Genomic DNA, 17799 nt, shown 5'->3' with positions numbered 1-17799 from the left:
GACACTGTCCGGGAATCATCCACAGGCTGCAAGCTGGTGAGGTCTGGACTTGCTGAAAGTTGAGTAATCCAGCTGACGGGATTACTCCCTGTCTCTTCAACTGGGCCAGCTCATCAGATGTTTCTGATAAATGCCCTGAGGGGCCAAACCTACTCCATCTTAAAAGAGAAGCTAAACCCAAGCTGTAGTATGTACCAGGCTTGTCCTTAGCCAGAGTCACTCCCTAGCTACTTCCTACAACAGGTAATCAGAAATCAGTCCAATTGTTTCAGATGGACTTTTCTGTTTATCTGTATACAGTCTGCTTCAGAGCACCCACCTACTGCCTTACAAGAGACATTCAGATAGATACTTTCCAAGATAGATCCCCCTCATTTACATCCATTTCCGATAAAACCTTGTCCTGCTGAGGGTTTGAGGCTGCCCCGCCTTCCCTTCCCATCCTGCTGGTGAGGTCTGGACTTGGGTTGGGTTGGAGGAGAGCCCAAGCCCGAGTTTGTAATAAAGAGACCCTAATGCTATCACATCAGAAATGGCTCCTTGGTGGTCTTTCGGGGTTAACAAAGACTTCCTAGCACCACAGACCCGTTGCCCAGCCCTTGACTAGCCTTTCAGGCTTCCTGGGCTCTGGCAACAATGCCCTAATGTCAGTGGTAAGCAGTTACAGAAGAAAGTGCCTCATCCCTTGTCCCCACAACAGGCTGAAGTGCTAAGTCAAAAGGAAACTTCCTGGCATAAGAGACAAATGGCCACTTACAATGATCATTGGGATACCAGGAAAGGGGGCTCAGATTTATTAGCAGGTAGATTCGTTAACTGAAAGAGCTCTACAATATGATTGGGCACTTGGCCTGCTTTGTGAAGAACCAAGAGGTATTATATGGCTGTAAGAAAAAGTTATTGGGAGCTGGAGAGATGGCTCAGTGGTTAAGAGCACTGACTACTCTTCCTGAGGTCCTGAGTTCAAATCCCAGCAACCACATGGTGGCTCACAACCATCTGTAATGGGATCTGATGCCCTCTTCTGGTGTGTCTGAAGACAGCTATAGTGTACTAATATACATAAAATAAATAAATCTTTAAAAAAAACAAAAAGTTATTGTTTCTGTAAAAACCATTTAGTGTCGCGCCCACCTCGGTCGGCAAGGAAGACACAGCACCGTCGGATTCTTCTCAAACAGCCTTTATTGCAGGACCACCTCTTTGCTGATATGGGGACCTCGAGCATCAAAAGCACTCGCCTTATATACACAGCAGGCTGAGGCTATGCTAATTGTCCTTCAGGGATTGGTGGAGCATGAATCCCTCATCAGCATATTAACATCCCTGCCAACTGATGCCAGGTGCAAAACCCGCGCATGCGCAGTACTGTTGTTCACCACAGGTGGGCGCCGGATCACCTCATTATCCTACGGCCGCCCTGGCAAGGGGACAAGCTTGCGCATGCGCGATAAGTCGTTTACTACCAGACCGGACTGGATGTCGGCGCCATCTTTGTTTTACCATGTCGCTCCCTACAATTTAGGATTATAGTCTGGGTCCACTCAAAGGAACATTTCAAAAAGGAGGCCGGGGATAAAAATAAATAACTAGTACATCGTCGACTTTCGGGCTTCTCTTAGATCGTAACTCTGATGTCAGCCAGCATTACTGTTGGCTTTTTCATCATTGATACAACGACTAAATGATCTATCTGGGTACCATGAAGCTGGTTGTTAGATCTCATTATAAACAAGTTCCCATTACAGAGCCAAGGATTTAGCTCAAGAAACAACTCAAGGGGTTGTGGAGGTGGGGGAATAAAAGACTCAAAGTTAACCTGTAAGCTCCATCCCCCCAAGGACCGGGTAACTTCATGGAATGCTGAGAGTTCTCATTCTTGGAAAATAACAAAGCCATATTGGAAGACTCGGTGGCTGTATGCTTTTGTCTTTAAAAATCAGGGATGTTGGACTGGAGAGATGGCTTAGTGGTTAGGAACACTCTTGCAGAGGTCCCGAGTTCAATTCCCAGCAATCACATGGTGGATCACAACCATCTGTAATGGGATGTGATGCCCTCTTCTGATATGTCTGAAGACAGCGACAGTATACTTATATACATAAAATAAATAAATCTTTAAAAAAAAAATCAGGGATGGTCCTGACCAAAGTCCATCCCTGTCAGCATTTTAATTAAAACTTGCTTCAAATTTGGCTCAAAATTGTGGACCTGATTTTTCTCTTGTGAATCTTGGGATCAACACCACCTCTCATTTTGCTATAGGAGAACTGGGGCTACAGATGTCTGCTATTGTGCCTGGTTTTACCTGTTTGGGTTCTAAGATTCAAAAGTCAGGTCCTCAGTCTTGGGCACAAGACCTTTACAGTCTGGGCAATCTTCCCAACCCTCTCACTTTCTTCCTTGAGATGGAAATTTGAACTTGTGATCCTTCAGCCTCAGGATCCCTAACACTGGGTCCTCAGTGTCTCCACTCGAGCCTTTCTTTTCGGGGTTGTTTTGTTTTAGATAAGCGGTCTGTAGCACAGTCTGGCACGAGCTCCTGTGTTTCCTATCCTCCACCTCCACAGTGCTGTGATCACAGACGTAGCCTCTCAGAGCCTCCACTCTTCTTTTGTTTGCTTTATGTTGATTATGGGTATTGAAAAGAACTTTCTGGACTCACAGAATCTGGCAGCATACACAAGACATACATAGGTTCAAGCCAGCTATGATTCTGGCACTGAGAGGGGGAAGTGGACCTGGGCTCCCACCCCTAATCAGAAAGCTATTTGTAATTTATACCTGCTGGCAAAGGGGTAAAAAAATCTGTTTTCGGGGTTGGGGATTTAGCTCAGTGGTAGAGCGCTTGCCTAGGAAGCGCAAGGCCCTGGGTTCGGTCCCCAGCTCCGAAAAAAAGAACCACAAAAAAAAAAATCTGTTTTCCATAATGAAAAGTTATTGGGTACATCAACCACACTCTAGGGCAGGCCTTGTGCCCAGGGACAGTGGCTCAACACAAAATAAACTCTATGGCTTTTTTGTGGACTTTTTGTGATTAAAATGTTTTCAATTAAAACATATGTTAGAAGCCAGGGTGATGGTGCACTACATAATATAGGTGCCAGACCATCTAGGGGTTTTAGCAAAATGTTGGCTTGTATGCACAAGGCCCTGGAATGAGCACTCAAGGGCCCCAGGCTACAGCCTAGTATCTTTTCTTAATAGCCTCTAAAGGACGGAGGTTCTGGTTATTAAACTGCATGGTTTGGTGGTTGGTCCTCTTTTGATTAATAGAGAGAAAGATCATCAAGTTGTGTGGTTGTAGGGAGGTGGTGGTGTATTAGGACTAGAAGAAATTCAGGACAAATGACTGACTGAGCTGTCTATGAACATATCAAAGTGGACATTGACTGCCAGGTTCCCCCAGAATCTCCTCTAATCACAGAGACCTGGCTCCCTTTGGCGCTTCTCACTCCAGCCCTCCTCCAAACCTTTCCAGCCCCTAATCTTTGCTTCCCTCCACCCAGCTTCTCTTTCCTGCATAACCTCAGCCATTTTGGCCACATACTTTCTTGGCTCGTCTCCTCTCATGGCCTTCTTTCTTCTCTTCCTCTATCATTCTCCCTGCTCTCTCTCTTCCATGGTCTGGTCTATTCTGCTGGCCATGTTTAGTCTGCAGATCCCTCTGGCTGTGCTCTCCCTTATATCTACAGTAAAACCCTCCTCAAACATACCTAGGAGTGGTCCTCATTTCCATCCAGGGAAAATCTGGGAGGAGTTGGTAGAGGGGAACAACATGACCAAAAGATATTGTCTAAGAATTTTTTTAATAAAAACTTAAATGCATGTTGTATTCAAAACTGACCTCTTAAATTTTTATCTGACTTCATAAGTTTCCATTTGCCCTAATATAAGATGTGGCATTTTTTAAAAACTCGCAAAGCTAGGCAAGTTTTCATTGAGCCCTAGCCCTAGCTCTCCCTTCTGGGTCTTTATTAGCTGTTCTTGGATTTAGTCATCTTATCCTTTATCTCTCTCACTGTCTACTACTTCATGCCTCTTGTCTTTTTGCCTCACACTCAAGGTTATTTCTTCATCTCTGTGTTCTTTTTCACTAATTTTCCCTCAACTGTGTCTTATCTACCCTATATCTTTTGAGATTTGATTTTTATGAGTTCCATTGAAAAACACTCCATCAATATGTTCCCAGAGTATATCGATTGTGGTAGTTTGAAAATGCTTAACCCAAGGGGAGTGGCACTATTAGGAGGCGTGGCTTTGTTGGAGGAAGTTGTAGGAGGGCTTCGAGGTATCTATGCTCAAGCTCTGTTCAGTGTGGATGAGTCTTCTCCTGGCTTCCTTCAGATTAAGATGTAGAATTCTTGACTCTTCCAGCACCATGTCTTCCTGGATGCGGCTATGCTTCCCACCATGATGATAATGGACTGAACTCTGAAACTGTAAGCCAACCCCAATTAAATGTTGTCCCTTTAAGAGTTGTCTTGGAGGGGTTGGGGATTTAGCTCAGTGGTAGAGCACTTGCCTAGGAAGCACAAGGCCCTGGGTTCGGTCCGGTCCCCAGCTCTGAAAAAAAGAACCCCCCCCAAAAAAAGAGTTGTCTTGGTCATGGTGTCTCTTCACAGAAATGAAACCATAACCAAGACATTGATCTTTGGTTATCTTTTATTTCTTTATCTATACTCCACAGTTTTGCAGCGTGTATCTGTTGCCTGTTGTTTCTTCTGTCAATGTAGCTCTTCATGGATTTGTGACTTAGGTTCTGGGTTTATGAAGTGTTGTGCTTGTTGTCATATCTGATCCCTGAATTTGAATTCTTTCTCCACCACCTATTGTCAATGAAAATTTCACTTCTCTGTATCTTCAATTCCCAATTCATAAAATACTGCCAACATCATGAGGGTTTTTGGAGATGTCTTGGTCTACTTTACATAGCTATAAGAAAATACCTGAGTCCGGTGACTTATAGAGAGATGTATTTGACATACAATTCTGGTGGCTGGAGGATATAAAGAACACAGCTGTGGTGTCCGGGTCTTCCTGGATGTGTTACCAGGTGGTGGAGAACTTCAAAGAAAACTGGCCATGTGTGGAAGGAGGTTGTAATGTGGTCAAATGGACCAAACATATAGTGTCAGTCAGGACCAAATGAGACTTGTCCTAAAGCTGACTAAATTAATTAATTAAACCGACACATTAATAGTCTATCACTTGAATATTTTGGGGGGTTGATTGGTTGTTTTTTAGAGGTGTCTTTAGCCCAGGATGACCTGAAACTGAGACAGGCACAGGAGACAGTCTACCTTGGAGCATATTTGATGTTGTGCTGTGCATACACAGTGCTCTTATGACAGTGTCCTTGGCAGCCTAGTTCCTTTACCTATACACACACACACACACCCCTCTCCCAACAATGCGCCCAGCAACTCCATACCTGGATAACCCCATAACCCCAGTCTGGATCAGGATACACCACTCCATCTCTGAACAGAGGGTATCACTTTCTATATCCTAGTTAGAATCAAATTTAGACAGCTTAAAGTGTATTTTCAACATATCCGGGGAAGACTAGAATCTTGCCTGAATTAGCTTTGGATGCATGGACATTAAGGCAAAATCTTGCCTTCTAGTAACTTTTTAGAGAGAACCTCTACTTACCATCTTGTGCCCCATACAATTGGGTGTGCAAATGGTTAAAATCACATGCCTTATGGGAAGGGACATGTACAGATATAACGTTGGGTGTGGCTCCTCAATCCCTGTCCACCTTGCTTTCGGAGAGTCACTCACTGCCCTAGAACTCTTGAGTAGGCTGGACTGGCCAGCCAGGGCTTCTCCAGAGAGCTGCCTTCCATGGCTGAAGTTACAATCTTTAGCCGTGGGCTCTGGGGGTTGAACCCAGACCACTGGTTTGTACAGACAGCATGCCTGTGACAGAGCTCCCCATAACAGGTCTCATATATCCTGGAACTCACTCTATAACCAAGGATGCCCCTGAACTTCTGATCCTCCTGCTTCCAGCTCTTGGGTGCTGGTCTGACAGGCATGGCCCCACACCTAGTTATTGCAGAACTGGGAATGGAACCAGGGCCTCATGTGTGCTAGGCAAGCACTTTCGGAATGGAGACATACTGCGGTCTGTTCTCCAATGCAAGTTTTTCTTCATTTGACCCTCATTAGCTTATGTTCAAGATGCTGAAATTTAGAACTTAATTATCTACTCACTTTGGGTTTTTGGAGACAGAGACTCACTCTGTATCCAAGGTTGGTCTGGAACTCAAAGTCCTCTTGCCTCAGTTTCCTGCACATTGGGATCACAGATGTCCACCACCTGTAATCTGAAGGCTAGAATATAAACATACATCTCTGGGGGAGGGATACCATTCATCTCATAACAGCCAATAATCGAGCACTTCAGGAAACTCATTGTCCAGTGGGAACAACTCTGCATCATGTTCATCTTCTAGATGTTAGATGTCACCCATGCCTAGGGAACTGAGAGGTAGTTCAAAGAAAGGAACAGAAATTCTCCAGTGGGCTAAGGTGAGGTCCTCTAAAGAGGGGCTCAGTGACAGAACACAAGTACCCTATCATGCCAGTCACACTTCTGCTACATTCTGCTTCTCTGCCACATTAACTTCCTGTCATGCTGGAACCAGTACATGCGAGTTCCTCTAAGCCAGCAGATCTAAAATTTATTTTAGTCTCCAGTCCAATTAGGAGAAAATCGGGATTCCACCTGCTCCCACTTCCCAGTGGAAAACAGTTAGGAGATAAAAATGGAACGATGTCCTAAAGCTATCTGAAAAGCTGGGGGATTGTGGGTACATCTGCTTAGGATCCTGATCCATGTAACGTACACATAGCTTAAAGCCTATTTATTGAACAATTATAGGCCAGAGATGCTGCCGACACAGGCGAGTGTTATTAAACACAGTGGGGCTTGCCAAACAGCCAACAGACTCGACAGCACAGAGCTGAACCGGTAGCAGTTATGAGCTGAGCAGAAAAGGCACGGTAGTGGGAAGGTGCGGGCAAGTCAAGACAATATAAGGGCAGAAGGACCTTCCAGGTCCTTCTAGAAACTTCTCTTGTCAGCTACACCCTTGAGTACTGTGGAGTGGTTCTGCCTGTTGGTCAAGTGTCCTTGTAGGATGCCTGTTAAACAGTCAGTTTTCCTCTTTAATTTTTTGTTGTTATTGCTTAAACAGTATGTAGCCCTGGCTGGCCTGGAACTCACAGAGATCCACTGCTTTTGCTTCTGAGTGTTGGAGCTAAGGGTGTACACCATACCCAGTGTGTGTGTGTGTGTGTGTGTGTGTGTGTGTGTGTGTGTGCACTCCCCTGGGGCTCACAGGTCCACTCTGGAGAGGTGGATTTCAGCTTCACCTTGTGCAGGTCTCATCTCTGCGCTGCTCTAGATGGGAGTTCCAGGTGATTCTCCTGTCTCTGTCCCGTCTCACCATGGGATATTAGGCTAACGGACATTTGTCCTCACCTCTGGCCTCTTATGTAGGGAACTGGGGGCTGAAGTCTGATTATCAGGTCTTCAGGACAAGTGTTTCACCTGCTGAACCATCTCACTGGTCCACGATTTTTTCTTTTTTTTGGTCCACAATTTTTTCCTTTTTTTGGTCCACGATTTTTTAACTTATGAACACTATTTTAGTAAACTTAAATGACCTGGCTGTGGTTTGAATGTGCACCCCCAAAGCAGAGGCTGGAAAGCTGAGTATCCTGTGCAATAGTGGGGGTGGGATGGGGCTTAATGACATGTGTCAATCACAGCATCACCCTTAGGAGATCAATGCTAACCCTGAGTCTCTGTCTCTGTCCCTCTGTCTCTCTGTCTCTGCCTCTATCTCTCTCTTCATCCTCTCCACCCCTGCCTCTCTCTTTGACCTTCTACCATAGCATGGTGCAGCAAGAAGACTCTCACTGAGGGGCTGACTTTCTTCTCTTTCTTTTTATTGAGTGTGGGCTCCCAGTTCACGGGATGGTGCCACCTACCTTCAGAGTGTGCCATCCCATTTCGGATAAACTTCGGAAACTCTCCGTGCAGTCCCAAATCCAGTCAAGTTGACAATGAAGATCAACCATCACAACAGCTGGCTCTCAAGTCTGTGAATGAAGGAAGCTGGGCTGTGAACTGCTCATAGATATCACCCCGAAATCCATCCCGGAACCCACAGAGAATCAGTTCAAGGACTCCTGATGCCTCATCCACAAGCTGCTCTTGGAACATGGTGCAATGCATGCATAGAGCCCACGAATGCTGTTCTGTGTGCTTCCCCCCATCTGGGTTGCCTGTAGCAACTACAGAGTCTCTCTCTCTCTCTCTCTCTCTCTCTCTCTCTCTCTCTCTCTCTCTCTCTGTGTGAGAGAGGTGTGTGTGTGTGTGTGTGTGTGAGAGAGAGAGAGAGGTGTGTGTGTGTGTGTGTGTGTGTGTGTGAGAGAGAGAGAGAGAGAGAGAGAGAGAGAGAGAGAGAGAGAGAGAGACTCCTGTGGGTGAGCATGACATAAGTTTTAACATTTCTAAGTTACCTGGCCTCATGCACTTCGTTCTAGTAACACTGTGATGGCTTGAATGAGAATGAACCCCGTAGGCTCATATGTTCAAATACTCGGTACCTAGTTGGTGGAACTATTTGTGAAGGTTTAGGAGGTGTGGCCTTGTAGACCTAGGTGTGTCACTAGGGGTGGGCTTTGAGGCTTCAAAAACCAGTTCTCTCTCTGTGTCAACTTGTAGTTCAGATATGAGCTTTCAGTTACTGTTCCAGTGTCTGCTGGTTTGCTGCCATGACTCCTACCATAATGGAAATGAACTAAGCCTCTGAAATGGTAAGTGAGCTCCATTTAAATGCTTTAATTTAGAAGTTGCCATGGTCACAGTGTCTCCTCACAGCACTTGGATAGTAGCTAAGACAAACAAAGCAGACTAAGACAGACATAGTCTCATGACTTCCTAATCTGTTTCATATTTATCCTCAATATCTAGTTACCCAGATTTCTTGTTTGTTTCAGTTTCTCTGAATGCTATCAAGTTGGGTGTGTGTGTGTGTGTGTGTGTGTGTGTGTGTGTGTGTTTCTAGGGAATGACTCTAGGGTTGTGCAAGCTAGACAGGCATACTTTTCTATAGTATCTGAGGGAATATCTACAGTTTAAGGATCCTTTTAAAGACCTCTGTAAAACAAGTGAAGATTAATTTAATCTGATGTGTGTACACATGCATCTCTCTCTCTCTCTCTCTCTCTCTCTGTCTCTCTCTCTCCCTCTCTCTCTGTGTGTGTGTGTGTGTGTGTGTGTGTGTGTGTAAACATATAAACACAACCTAATGAGTCCATTTTTGTTGTTTGTGCATGTGGTTTTAGGGCTGACTACTTTGTATTGGGCAACCATAAGGGAGCTCATCCCTGGGTACAGCTAATTCTCCCTCTCCCAGCAGTCATTAGTTGCTTATGGTTCCTTGTCTAGGGGTGGGACTCAATGAAAATTTCCCTTTCCATTAGCAGGTATGAAGGCTTGAATAAAATTGACCTCCATACATTTATAGGGAGTGGCATTATTAGGAGGTGTGGCCTTGTTGGAGAAAGTGTGTCGCTGTGGAGGGGCGGGCTATGAGGTTTCAGATACTCAAGCTATGCCCAGTGTGACTCACAGTTTTCCTCCTGCTGCTTGAGGGTCCAGATGTAGAACTCTCAGCACCTCTGCAGGCCCATGTCTGCCTGGATGCTGCTATGATGATAATGGACTGAACCCCTGAAACTGTAAGCCAGTGCCAATTACATGTTTTCCTTTATAAGAGTTGCCTTGGTCATGGTGTCTCTTCACAGCAATGAAACCCTAACGTAGGCAGCAGGTCTGCTGATTTTACCCTTTCTCTGGCCTTCCTCACACAGTGTTCCTAGAGAGACTGTTTCACAGAGACTGGTGGTCTTGTACCTACAATCTTTCTGCCTCCAATTCCTCCATGTTTCCTGAGCTATAATGCGGATCTGTAATTCGGATGTGTCCACTAGGGCTGGGATCCCCACATTAGTTCGGTCTCTGCATTATGTCCAGTTATGGCTTCCATATTGCTGTAAAGAGAAGATTCTTTGATGACAGGTGGCAGCTAACTTACCTGCGAGCAACCGGAAACAGTGTGTGGGAATAACGTCTTAATTCTTAGACACCGCTTACAGTTCCATGGGAGTTTGGGGAATGTGCTCAAAACAGGCTCAGCTGTATCAGAAGTGGTGGGATACACTTTTAATCTCAGCACTCTAGAGGCAGAGGCAGGATGGTCACTGTAAGTTCAAGGCCAGCTTGGTCTACCTAGCAAGTTCCAAGCCAGCCAACCCAATAAGACTATCTCAAAATATTTTTCTAAAGATATTAGTTGGGACCTGGAGGGTAGTTCAGTCTATGTAATACAAGCATGAAAACCTGAGTTTACAACACACTTGTCATCCCAGAGCTTGGGAGGCAAAGACAGGTGGACCCTTGGAGCTCAGTGGCCAGCCTCACCCACTTTGTAAGCCCAAGGGCGGTGTATGTGTATGGGTGTGTGTGTGTGTGTGTGTGTGTGTGTGTGTGTGTGTGTGTGTGTGTGTGTGTGTGTAGCATAATGATCACAGAAAAACAAGCCATTAATTTGAGAGTGGGGGCCATGAGAGGGGTTGGAGAGAGTTAAGGAAAAGAGAATAGTGATGTAATTCTACTTTAATATGTTAAGATGACTCGCTAGAGGGAAAAAGGATGAAGTCAGAGGAAGCATCCAGAGTCCTACTGAGTGCCAAGTGGGTAAAGATTGAATCTACTTCATGATTAAAGGTTCCACTGTCTTCAAAGGAGAATTTTTGTGGTGGTTTGAATATGCTTGGCCCACGGAAAGAGGCACCATTAGCAGGTGTGTCCTTGGTGGAGGAATTGTGTCAGTGCTCTGCTCAGTGCAGAAGAGACCGCTCTCCTGGCTGCCTTCGGATCAAGATTTAGAGCTCTGGGCTCCTCCAGTACCCTGTCTGCCTGGATGCTGCCGTGCTTCCTACCATGATAATGGACTGAACCTCTGAACTGTAACTTTAGCTGCAATTAAATGCTCTCCTTTATAAGAGTTGCCTTAGGGGCTAGGGATTTAGCTCAGTGGTAGAGTGCTTACCTAGGAAGCGCAAGGCCCTGGGTGCGGTCCCCAGCTCCGAAAAAAAAGAAAAAAAGAAAAAAAAAAGAGTTGTTTTACGGTGTCTCTTCACAGCAACGGAAACCTTAACTAAGATAATTTGGTTATCTATTTATTTAACTGTTTTTATTTGAGACAGGGTTTCTGAGGCTGGATTAGAACTCGCTCTGTAGCCCAGGCTGGCTCCAAACTCACGGCGATCCTCTTGTCTCAGACTCCTGTGCGCTGGGATTGCAGGTGTGTGCCACTTTGTCCGGCTCTCACATGCCTTTGTTTTGTCTTCTCTTGTCTTCACGGGTGCCATGTGATTGGACTTTGCCCAGAACATAAGTAGTAATTTGCTTGCCTGGATAAATGACAGAGGTGTTCTCTGGGCTATGGCTGCCAGCTGGCATGGTTCCCAGCCAGGGCTGTGAGAGCAGCTTGTGTTGTCACACTTGGTGTGAGCACTCTCCATGCCCAGCCCATGCCCCGGAGACTACAAGCAGCATAAATGCTCCCCTCTCCCTAGTGGGGCTCAGGACGCTGTTGCCAGGAGTGGAGATGTGTGGTTTAGGAGAGGTTTCTCCTATTATCAGACAGGGTTCTCTGGGGAATCTGTTTTCTTTTTTCTGTCTGTGTTCTTTGGTAGCAAGAAGGGAGTAAAATGAGGTGAGCCCGCTGCAGGCTAGTGAGAAAGACGGCCCAACTTGCATCAGTGGGGCACCTGGGAGAAGGCTGCCCGTTCCCTTGAGCTGGTGTCTTGCCCCTGTTTGGTTCCTGGAAGGCTGAATCCAGAGGACAGCATCAGGCTCTGCAGCTCCCTTTCTGCCAATTAGCCCATCCAACAGGAGTCCCTCACAGACAAAGCGAGAATGTGGGCAGATCTCAGGTGCTTGCTAAGCCTCCTATACTCTCGGTTGCCAAGCTTCTGCTAGGGCCACACCTTTCCCTCTCCATCTGTGCGTTCTGGAAACTTCTCATCGTTCTTTCAAACTTTGCAGCCTGTCCCTCCGGTGGCCATGACATCGTCTGGCTAACACTGCATTTGTTGTTTATAGATTTCATTAAGTGCTTCCAAGGCCTGTCACGGTTTCACGTGCTGTCTGCTTTCTATGGACTCTGGTGGAGAGCGGTGCTGGCATGGGCTAAGGCTGTACAGTGGCCTCATGCATGTGCTGCTTTTGCACTAGCCTGGAATGGAGATGTGAATGTTATCATGTACATGTTGCTGACTATGGAGTTGAGGCATGGAGAGTTTAAGTGGGTTCCTAAAAGGCACAGAGCTGATTTGAGTGTAGAAACAAAGAATCCAATGCTGGTTTTGTGGACCCAGGCCTTTAACCACTCCAGTTGCTCTGGAGAAAATGGTGATGGTGGCGGACAATGAGGATCAAGTTGATGGTGACGTGGTGATGTTGGCCATGGTGAGATAAAGGTCATGGTGGTGAGTACTTATAGTAATATTAGGGAGGATGGTGACTGTCACAGTGGTGGTGATGGTGGTGGTGATAATGATGACGATGGTGATAATGACAATTGGGATGGTGATGATAATGGTCATGGGTGGTGGTGATGGTGGTGGTGGTGATGGTTGTGATGATGGTTGTGGTGGTAGTGATGGTTGTGATGTGGTGACTGTGGTGATGATGGTTGTGGTGGTTGTGATGGTGGTGGTGGTGATGGTTGTAATGATGGTTGTGATGTGGTGATTGTGGTGATGATGGTTGTGATGGTTGTGATGGTGGTGGTGGTTGTGATGGTGGTGGTGGGGATGGTTGTGATGTGGTGATTGTGGTGATGATGGTTGTAATGGTGGTGGTGATGGTAGTAGTGGTGGTGACAGTGACACGGGTGAGTATATTGGTCATGAACATCTGGACATGACTCTCAAATGTCCTCTGAGTGAATGAGACTCAGCGATCTTCAGAGCGATGGTGTCCCATGATGCTTTGAACAACCCACACGAGGCCTTGGAACTCAACATCCCCACCCCCACCCCGAGACATGCTGCATTTCTGAAAATCCCTTTGCAGACAACACCTAGCAACTGAGTCTTGCCAACTGCACAGATATCTCAGCCCAGGCAAGCTGATACCAAAATGAGCCATCACAGCCACATTCCCTGGCCATCCTGGCACCCAGGAGACAGAGGCAGGGGGATCACCAGTTCTCAACTATCCGAGGCTTCCCAGAGAGACCGTGTGCGTTGCTTGGCATATATCCAGTTGGGGTCTGTTTTTTCTCTGGGGACACTTGTTCTCAGGGTAAGACAAGAGGACAGGTTATATCCTCAGGCTGGTCATGTGCCACCAACTAAAGAAAGCCATGTGATCACGCCCAAGTCAAAGGCCTGGGACACGTGTCACCCCACTGATAATGCAGCAAGGCTCTGTAAACAGGAAGGAGGGAATAACTGGGAGCAATTGTTCACCATGAAAAGCCACCGGAGTTAGAAGAGAGCTGACTCAGGATGCTCTCACTTGCACAAAGGAAAACCAGAACTTTTTGACATTTCCAAAGGACTCTTAAGGAAGCTGGAACGGTTATTTATGTTCACGAAGTGACTCACACGAGTCACATGGCATGAACTAGGAAAATTTGATGCTAATTGTGCAGCCCTGGGGCTCCCTGCCTACCAGTGATAACATCTTGTGTCGTGTGGCCTTTTCCAGTTCCTGGTACCTCCGACAGCCTCGTCTGACTTCACAGTCAAAACAATCCTTCTCAGGTCTTGGCCCAGTTTTGAACAGGAGATGACACAGGCTTAAGGGACTTGTTCAAGGCAACAGAGCCCATGACTCAGAAAAGCACTTTTTGAGTGTAAATGTTTACATATCCTAGAGGTCAGCAAACTAAAGACCAGGGGTCAAATCTAGAACTATCTTATTTTTAGAAATAAAATTTTTGGTTGAGGGGTATAGTTGGTAAAGTACTTGTTGTGCAAGCCTGAGTACCCCAGAACCCACATAAAAGCTGTGTGTGTGTGTGTGTGTGCACGCGCGCACGTGTGCGCGCACCATGGTGTGAGTGTGGAGGGCAGAGGACAACCTCAAGAGTCATTCCTCTGGAGCTGTTGAAAAGGCTCCTCTCCTTCTACCACAGGGATCACTCAGAATGTGGCTTGACAGCAGACTTTTTCCCTGATGAGCCACCTTGAGGTACACACACACAAGTGAGCAAAGAACGTAGTAACCCTGTAGTGGGGTGCTCCTGTCGTGGGGTGCTCCTATTGTGGGGTGTCCATGTTGTGGGGTGCTCCTGTCGTGGGGTGCTCCCAGTGTCTTCAGCTGTGTTTCATTGTTTATGCTTGTTTCTTTCTTCTCTTGTGTGTGTGTGTGTGTGTGTGTGTGTGTGTGTGTGTGTGTGTGTGATTTTTTTTTTTTTTGGTTCTTTTTTTCGGAGCTGGGGACCGAACCCAGGGCCTTGCGCTTCGTGATTTTTTTTTAAAGATTTATTTTTATTTTTGTTTGTGTGTGTATGCCTATGTGTGTCTGGGCGCACAGTGCAGGTGCCCTTAAAGGCCAGAGCAGCTGTGCTTGTGAATGTTGCCGAGATCAGAGAAGAAACATCTTACTGGAGACAAGCGCTGGGGTGAGCCTATTAAATATTAGTCACAGATCCATCACATGGGTCCCAGGAGTCAAACTCAGGTTGTCAGGCTTGGGGGCAGGCATCTTTACCCACTGAGCCATCTTGCTGGCTCCTTGCTGTTTCTTATGGGAAATATATAGCCCTTTAAAAAGAAACACAGGTGTCTACTGTAGGTAGCAGTGGATATCTGTGATCCCAGCACAGGGGAGGCTGAGACAGGGTGTAGAGTTTAGTGCTAGCCTGGGCTACAGAGCAAGACACTACCTCAAAGATAGGTAAGTAGAATCTTGCTGTGGTGACACAAACCTTAATCCCGGTACTGGGAGACAGAAGCAGGTGGGTCTCTGTGAGTTCAAAGCTATTCTGGCCTATGGAGTGTCTCAATCAACCAATCAGTTAAGAGTAAATAAATCACAGGGTGCATTGGTTGGGGTATGGTAGATCATTTGCCTAGCATTTTCAAAGTCCTGGGTTCCATCCTCTTAAAAAAAAAAAAAAAGAAAAAAAGAGGAGGATAAGAATCTTTGGTCTAAGTTCTCAGCGGCAGACAAGTGTGCAGCCTGTACTCTGGAGCCCTGCGCAGAAGAGATCCGGTTCTGTTTTCTAGGTCCTGCTGTGGTAATATTGCCCTGAGGAGGTCAGAGGAGCCGAAACCTGTTTTCAGGGCATAGATAAGCAGCTGCATCCTAAATACTGTTTCTCTAAGAGCATGAATAATTTAGGTCGCCATCGGTAAAGGGGATGTGGCTGAATTCTGAGCAGCCTCCTGCCTTCCCTGACTCGCCAGGATCAGGTGGAGCAGAGTGGTACCTTGAGCGCCACCCTCAAAGCGCCCCGCCCCCAAGAGTTTTCTGCTCGGCACTGCGAAGTCACTGTGCCGAGTTAAGAGACACAGAAAATCAAGAAAAATCTTCTGATTCCCTGCAAGGAGCAACGGAGGAGGCTTGCTCTCAGCTCCTGGTTGGATGGCACGAGATACTTAACTGCAGAGGATCAGAGAGCTTGGTCAGTTCAACCTTCCCCCGAGCTTCACAGCAGCTCGCCCCTCCTTCAGCCACAGCTGGAGCAGCTGCCCTGTTCTGTCCGCACTGGCTTCGGTGCGCAGCTCTTGGCGCCCCACGCATTTTATGCACTTCTAGGGCGGGCTAGTCCATGGATCTGTGTACCGCTCACTGCTGCAAGCCCGGGTGCTGACCAGGAGGGACCCTCGGGACTCCGGGAGGACTGGCTGTAACACCCACTAGATCCGATGCAGGTGAGCAGAGCTCGGCAGAGTGGAGTGCCTAGAGTAGGGCATGGCGTTCCATAAGGAGTTCAGTTTTCTTTTTTATTCCAATAGTTCTCTGCCTTTCTCTGTAAATAATTTTTCTTTTGAGTTGATCTCAAAATTTACTTGATTCTTTGAAAAACAAAACAAAAGCAAACCTCTAACATGTCTTTCTTTCGAGAGTCTCTCTTAAAGTGTGTGTAAGTGGGTAGTCTTATTTCTCTTTTTAAAGTAGTTTTTTTTGGGGGGGGGGCAGGACCTTGCACATACTAGGAAAGTGCCTGTCATTCAGCCACATCTCCAGCCCTCAAATTTGTTTTCTTCTAACTACCCTCAGCTCTGGGTTTGTAGCCTCTGGCGACCAATGTCTTTGCCACCTGCAGGGACACGTGACTGGGCTCTGGGAGTAACTAGCAGTCTAAAGCCCAGCAAGCAGACAGCTTTTCTCAGCCCCGTTGCTCACAGGGTATTCCTGCGCTGCTGAGAGTCCCGGGCCAAGGTCTCATGCTTGCCTTCACCGCTTGACCTGTGCCCTGGAAGAGCCTAGAGAGAATTGATTTAGATGAAGATCTCTCTCTCTCTCTCTCTCTCTCTCTCTCTCTCTCTCTCTCTCTCTCTCTCTCTCTGTGTGTGTGTGTGTGTGTGTGTGTTTCTCTCTCCTTTCTCTGTCTGTCTCTGTCTGTCTCTGTGTCTCTCTCCTTTCTCTGTCTGTCTCTCGTTCTCTCTCCTTTCTCTGTCTCTGTCTCTTTTCTACGTCTCTCTCTGTCTTCTCCCCTTTCTCTGTCTTTTTCTGTCTCTCTCTCCCTCTCCTCTGTTTTTGTCTTTTTTTTTCTCATCTTTATTAACTTGGGTATTTCTTATTTACATTTTGATTGTTATTCCCTTTCCCGGGTTCCAGGCCAACATCCCCCTAACCCCTCCCACTCCCCTTCTCTATGGGTGTTCCCCTCCCCATCCTCCCCCCTGTTTTTGTCTTTTTCTTTCCCCTTTCTCGCACTTTTCTATCCCCAACTCCTCTCTCTTCTTTTCTCTTTTTATCGGTCAGTTTTTCTCTCCTTTGAGTCTCTCTCCATGCTGACAGCCTCATGCACACCCCCTGAAGGACCTTGGGCCAGGCCGGTGGGACTGGGGTGCAGGGCTACCCAGCAGTCTCCAGTCTTTGTTGCAGGGTGGGGGATGTCCCTGAGACCTGGCCCAAGAGGAAGCCAAACCAAAATGTAACTGGAGCACAGCAGCTTGGAGGTAGCAGAAACAGCCGGCACAGGCCTCCTCCCTGCACCCCCTGTTCCTGTGTCTAGGCCAAAGTCACGTCTGAATAACCCCCACCAGCAGCCCCATCTGGCTCAGAGCTGATGGCTTCACATGGCCTCCTTATGTCCATGCACGGAATTTCTAGGGTGATCTCAGGTCACTTGCAGATACTTCAGGTGTGCTTAGCTGCTACAACTCCCCCCCCCCATTATATGGCCTCAAGCCCCTCCCCTCCCCAATACTCTGCCTCCTGACTACAAGAAGACACCCCTCCCCCAGATCAGGGAGACACACCCCTCCCAGACGCTGGCTGAGATACAAGAAGAACCCGCAGAAGTGCGTAAGCCGTCCTGTGCAGGGGCCACATTTCCTCCCCGTAAGGTGGGTTTAATTCAATGTCATCTTCTCCCAAAGAGCCCACAATGAGCAGCCCTCAAGGTCAGGAGGGAGAGAATGAATTTGACATTGAAAGAAATGATGAGGGCAGTGGCCACCAACGTAGTGTCCTCTGAGACCTCGGTCACTTTGGGTTCTAGCATAGGGTTTATT

At 46.9% G+C, this 17799-nt stretch overlaps 1 protein-coding gene across 9 annotated transcripts in view; it reads left to right on the top strand.

The window, feature by feature from the left end:
• The first annotated feature begins 15904 nt into the window (after positions 1-15904).
• Cacna1a (calcium voltage-gated channel subunit alpha1 A) overlaps positions 15905-17799 on the top strand; it is a 297093-nt gene continuing 295198 nt past the window's right edge. For all 9 annotated transcript variants that reach the window (XM_087593877.1, XM_087593876.1, XM_087593875.1 and 6 more), the window contains exon 1: positions 15905-15987. The gene's annotated coding sequence lies outside the window, so the exon portion shown is untranslated. The remainder of the gene's footprint in view (positions 15988-17799) is intronic.

The sequence above is a fragment of the Rattus norvegicus genome, chromosome 19, assembly GCF_021556685.1.
Source record: "Rattus norvegicus strain SHRSP/BbbUtx chromosome 19, alternate assembly SHRSP_T2T, whole genome shotgun sequence".
Lineage (NCBI taxonomy): Eukaryota > Metazoa > Chordata > Mammalia > Rodentia > Muridae > Rattus > Rattus norvegicus.
Note: the sequence above shows the minus strand (reverse complement) of the source record. Positions and strands in the feature narration are given on the sequence as shown.